The sequence below is a fragment of the Bufo gargarizans genome, chromosome 8 (genome assembly GCF_014858855.1).
Source record: "Bufo gargarizans isolate SCDJY-AF-19 chromosome 8, ASM1485885v1, whole genome shotgun sequence".
NCBI classification, from domain to species: domain Eukaryota; kingdom Metazoa; phylum Chordata; class Amphibia; order Anura; family Bufonidae; genus Bufo; species Bufo gargarizans.
In genome coordinates, this window is record NC_058087.1 from 66,080,523 (window position 1) to 66,086,653 (window position 6,131).

Consider the following 6,131-nt stretch of genomic DNA (forward strand, 5'->3'; position numbering starts at 1 on the left):
GATTAACCCCCCCATGTCCCCAGAATACACCACATGCCCCCCTCACAGATTAACCCCCCCCCCCATGTCCCCAGAATACACCACATGCCCCCTCACAGATTAACCCCCCCACCCCATGTCCCCAGAATACACCACATGCCCCCTCACAGATTAACCCCCCCATGTCCCCAGAATACACCACATGCCCCCTCACAGATTAACCCCCCCCCCATGTCCCCAGAATACACCACATGCCCCCTCACAGATTAACCCCCCCCCCCATGTCCCCAGAATACACCACATGCCCCCCTCACAGATTACCCCCCCATGTCCCCAGAATACACCACATGCCCCCCTCACAGATTACCCCCCCATGTCCCCAGAATACACCACATGCCCCCCTCAGATTAACCCCCCCCATGTCCCCAGAATACACCACATGCCCCCCTCACAGATTAACCCCCCCCCCATGTCCCCAGAATACACCACATGCCCCCCTCACAGATTAACCCCCCCCCCATGTCCCCAGAATACACCACATGCCCCCCTCACAGATTAACCCCCCTCCCCATGTCCCCAGAATACACCACATGCCCCCCTCACAGATTAACCCCCCTCCCCATGTCCCCAGAATACACCACATGCCCCCCTCACAGATTAACCCCCCCCATGTCCCCAGAATACACCACATGCCCCCCTCACAGATTAACCCCCCCCCCATGTCCCCAGAATACACCACATGCCCCTCTCACAGATTAACCCCCCCCAATGTCCCCAGAATACACCACATGCCCCTCTCACAGATTAACCCCCCCCATGTCCCCAGAATACACCACATGCCCCTCTCACAGATTAACCCCCCCATGTCCCCAGAATACACCACATGTCCCTCTCACAGATTAACCCCCCCCCCATGTCCCCAGAATACACCACATGCCCCTCTCACAGATTAACCAGCCCCATGTCCCCAGAATACATCACATGCCCCTCTCACAGATTAACCAGCCCCATGTCCCCAGAATACACCACATGCCCCTCTCACAGATTAACCACCCCCCATGTCCCCAGAATACACCACATGCCCCCCTCACAGATTAACCACCCCCCATGTCCCCAGAATACACCACATGCTCCCTGCCTCCTCGTGTATGAGCTCCTATGGCCTCTAGACCTGCAGCTCATCCAGGCACACACAGCTCCTCCTCCTTCACAAGCTCCTGCAGTCTGGGTTTATAAGCACTTCCCACACTTGACCATGTGACCATGAAGGAGCATGTGACCAGTGACGTCACAGACCTCGTTCTAACAACTCCACTCTAGCATCTACCGTAAGATTCAATTGTATTGCCGTTCTGTGTACGGCAATACACAGGGCCGGCCTTTGGGGTGTGCGGGCTGTGCGGCCGCACAGGGCGCCATAGCAACAGGGGCGCCGGGCGGCCGACAGCCCGCAATGTAATATGGGCAGGCGAGGCGGCACTTATGTTTTCTCCCCCCCCCCCCCCCCTCCTCCTATATTCAGCAGGGGGCGCCCGGCGCCCGTTGCGGTTTAAAAAAAAAAAAGTTACTTATATAAGTTGGGGGCGGCTGGCGGCGCCCCTCATTCTGCGCCGCCTGAGTGGCTGAGGCTGAGCGCTTGCCGCTCTAAAGAATCCTGCGCCTGTTAATGTAGCGTGGCCGAGCTCTGTTAGGTCCGCGGTACAGGAGCTTTTGTTTCCTGTACCCGGCCGGACTGACAGGAAGTGCTCACTTAGTGTGCACTTCCTTTCAGTCCGGCCGGGTACAGGAAACAAATGCTCCTGTACCGCGGACCTAACAGAGCTCGGCCACGCTACACTAGAGGTGGAGCCAGGTGGGAGTAGAAAGAGAGTGACAAGGGGGGAGGGGGGAGGAAAGAAAGAGAGTGACAAGGGGGGAGGAAAGAAAGAGAGTGACAAGGGGGGAGGGGGGAGGAAAGAAAGAGAGTGACAAGGGGGGAGGGGGGAGGAAAGAAAGAGAGTGACAAGGGGGGAGGAAAGAAAGAGAGTGACATGGGGGGGGAAATAATGAGAGTGATGGGGGGGAAATAATGAGAGTGATGGGGGGGGGGAATAATGAGTGATGGGGGGGGGGGGAATAATGAGTGATGGGGGGAATAATGAGTGATGGGGGGGGGGGAATAATGAGTGATGGGGGGGGGGATAATGAGTGATGGGGGGGGGGAATAATGAGTGATGGGGGGGGGGAATAATGAGTGATGGGGGGGGGAATAATGAGTGATGGGGGGGAATAATGAGTGATGGGGGGGGAATAATGAGTGATGGGGGGGGGAATAATGAGTGATGGGGGGGGGGGAATAATGAGTGATGGGGGGGGGAATAATGAGTGATGGGGGGGGAATAATGAGTGATGGGGGGGGGAATAATGAGTGATGGGGGGGGGGAATAATGAGTGATGGGGGGGGAAATAATGAGTGATGGGGGGGGGAAATAATGAGTGATGGGGGGGGGAATAATGAGTGATGGGGGGGGGAAATAATGAGTGATGGGGGGGGGAAATAATGAGTGATGGGGGGGGGGAATAATGAGTGATGGGGGGGGGAAATAATGAGTGATGGGGGGGGAAATAATGAGTGATGGGGGGGGGAATAATGAGTGATGGGGGGGGGAATAATGAGTGATGGGGGGGGGGAATAATGAGTGATGGGGGGGGGGAATAATGAGTGATGGGGGGGGGAAATAATGAGTGATGGGGGGGGAATAATGAGTGATGGGGGGGGGAATAATGAGTGATGGGGGGGGAAATAATGAGTGATGGGGGGGGGAAATAATGAGTGATGGGGGGGGGAAATAATGAGAGTGATGGGGGGGAATAATGAGAGTGATGGGGGGGAAATAATGAGAGTGATGGGGGGGGGAATAATGAGCGTGACAAGGGAGGGCGGGTGGAAGGCCTCTTTCACACGACCGTTTTTTTTTCCGTTTTGCGGGCCGTTTTTTGCGGTCCGTATACGGTCCGTATACGGAACCATTCATTTCAATGGTTCCGCAAAAAAAACGGAATGTACTCCGTGTGCATTCCGTTTCCGTATTTCCGTTTTTCCGTTCCGTTTAAAGATAGAACATGTCCTATATTTGGCCGCAAATCACGTTCCGTGGCTCCATTAAAGTCTATGGGTCCGCAAAAAAACGGAATGCATACGGAAATGCATCCGTATGCCTTCCGTATCCGTTCCGTTTTTTGCGGAACCATCTATTGAAAAAGTTATGCCCAGCCCAATTTTTTATATGAAATTACTGTATACTGTATTTGCCATACGGAAAAACGGAACGGAACAACGGAACGGAAACGGAACCACAACGGAAGCAAAAAACGGAACAACGGATCCGTGAAAAACGGACCGCAAAACACTGAAATGGACATACTGTCGTGTGAAAGAGGCCGAATAATGAGAGTGACAAGGGAGAGGGGGGATAATGAGAGTGACAAGGGAAGGGGGGGGGGGGAAAGAGTGACAAGAGAGGGAGGGGGGGGGGGGAAGAGAGTGACAATGGAGTCCCCAGAGCCAGACTGCAGCCAGAGTCCAGATCATCTAATTGTCCTGGCGGTAAGTAGACAATGCAATATGTTTATTATTTAATTGTTTAGTTATTAATACTACATTGGAAACGAATTTTCTCAGCTGGACACCGGCCGACACTGCGCATGCGCTGGGAGCCTCACCAGCGGTTAGGGTAGGGAAAAAGCACTGGCCCGTACGTAATTTTTCCCTTCCCTAACCGCTGGTGAGGCTCCCGATGCATGCGCAGTGTCGGCCGGTGTTCAGCTGAGAACATCCATCCGATCACTGCGCCTGCGCATTGGCCCATAGTTTTTCCCTACCCTAACCGCCGGTGAGGCTCCTGGCGCATGCGCACTCTGCTGTGAAATTTCCCTAACCTGTCGTTGTGCGCCTGCGCGGCACACCTCCTCACGTCATGTCCGGTGCGACCGGAAGTGACGAGGGTAGGGAAATCTCACGAACTAGGGAAGTATAACATTACACCGGCCTTTGGGGTGTGAGGGCTGGTAACTACTTGGTTGGATAGTCAGCCAGCCTATGCCATGATGCCAGCAACAAGCAGTGTTTTTTTTTTTTTGGGGGGGGGGGCGCCACAAGGTTATCTCGCACAGGGCGCCTGAACACCTAAGGCCGGCCCTGGCAATACAGTTGTATCTAGCAGGCAGGCAGGACATTCGGGGCATGGGACAAAACATCCGGGGCCCAGGCCCCGAATGTTTAAGGCTACTTTCACACTTGCGGCAGTGTGATCCGGCGGGCAGTTCCGTCGTCGGAACTGGCCGCCGGATCCGCCGATCTGCTGCTGACTGAAAGCATTTGTGAGACGGATCCGGATGCGGATCCGTCTCACAAATGCATTGCAAGGACGGATCCGTCTCTCCGCTTGTCATGCGGACCGACGGATCCGTCTTGTACATTTTTCTCATTTTTTACCGATATGCGCATGCCGGAACGACGGATCCGGCATTCCGGTATTCTGAATGCCGGATCCGGCGCTAATACATTCCTATGGGAAAAAATGCCGGATCCGGCGTTCAGGCATGTCTTCAGTTTTTTTCGCCGGAGAGGGAACCGTAGCATGCTACGGTTTTCTCTTTTGCCTGATCAGTCAAAACGACTGAACTGAAGACATCCTGATGCAAACTGAACGGATTACTCTCCATTCAGAATGCATGGGGATATGCCTGATCAGTTCTTTTCTGGTATAGAGCCCCTGTGTGACGGAACTCTATGCCGGAAAAGAAAAACGCTAGTGTGAAAGTACCCTTAACCTAGCGACGCCCCTGAAACATGGTATCAAAATCTCATGGCCAGAGTGGCTTTAGGCCTACACCGGGCAAGGATTTACTTTTCAACACTTAGTCCAAAGGAACCCACTGAAGTCAGGAAGATCAACTGGCAGTTGCCGCCCCTGGAAACTTTAATATGTTCCCAAAAAGCATAAGATGCAAAGGGGATCAGATTTCAAGTCTCATCTTTCCAATGCCCCTTTGGAAATGAAAGTAGTAATCTGATAGGTTGCTATGGGTAACCGTGCCTTCCTATCTAGGATTATCCAGTAAAGTGCACAACCTGCTACTGACAGCTAAAAAGATTAACCCCTTCTGCCCCGGAGGTTTTTTTGACTTTGCATTTTTCTCTTCCCGCCTTCCCAATGCCATAACTTTTTTTATTTTTTAGTTCACATAGTCATATGAGGTCTTATTTTTATTGGGGGACTGTAAGGAAATATTCTTTATGTTCCCCCTTATGTGTACCCCTGGTACAAGACTTCAGTATTCAGCTTGATTTGGTTCCTAAATCTGACGTCAGAGAGAGAGATAATGACAAGACACACTTCTGTGTAGTTCAAAATCACTCTGAGTTTTATTATTGATCTCATAAGACATATATAGTAGAAAATGACATGATGTTTAAGTTAACCAGTAACAGGCGTCTTAGCCGGCTACACCTTTAAGTTATCTTATCGTTTATTAGAGTCCAAGGCTATATGTGACATGTGAGCAAAACCTCTTAGTAGCAGCTTTTCAAGAACTTTGACCGCTACGTGTTCGTGTGTGCGTAATGTATTAATGTATAGATCATGATGAAATATAAGCTTATATAAAAATAGGCTTTGGACTGTAATAGAACCCTTCAGGGACAAGTTGTACTTTCCAACGCCACCATTTAATATTGTGTAGTGGGGAAACCATTCCAAAGGTGGTGAAATTGGGTGGGGGGGGACACAATTTTGCCACAGTTTTAAGTTTTTTATTTTTCATTATGCGGTAAAACTGACGTGTGATCTTCTTTCTCCAGGTAAGTATGAATCCAGCGATACCACATATGTATACTTTGATGCAGAAAAAAATAAAAATATAAACTTTTTTTTTTTTTTTTCTTTGTTATATGTGGTTTTCCCCTGACATACAGGGGAAATCTAAATCACTTTATGAAACAAAATCGTATTTGTACACATTTGATATCACCTATAATCTCTATATTATGTAGGTTTAACAACAAAACAAACAATTTTCAATAATTTCTCAACCACCAGCGAAGATGCAGCAGGCGATAAAACGTGGCGTACCTGTAGTCCTCCACCTAATCTGTCTATGAACAGAGGTCC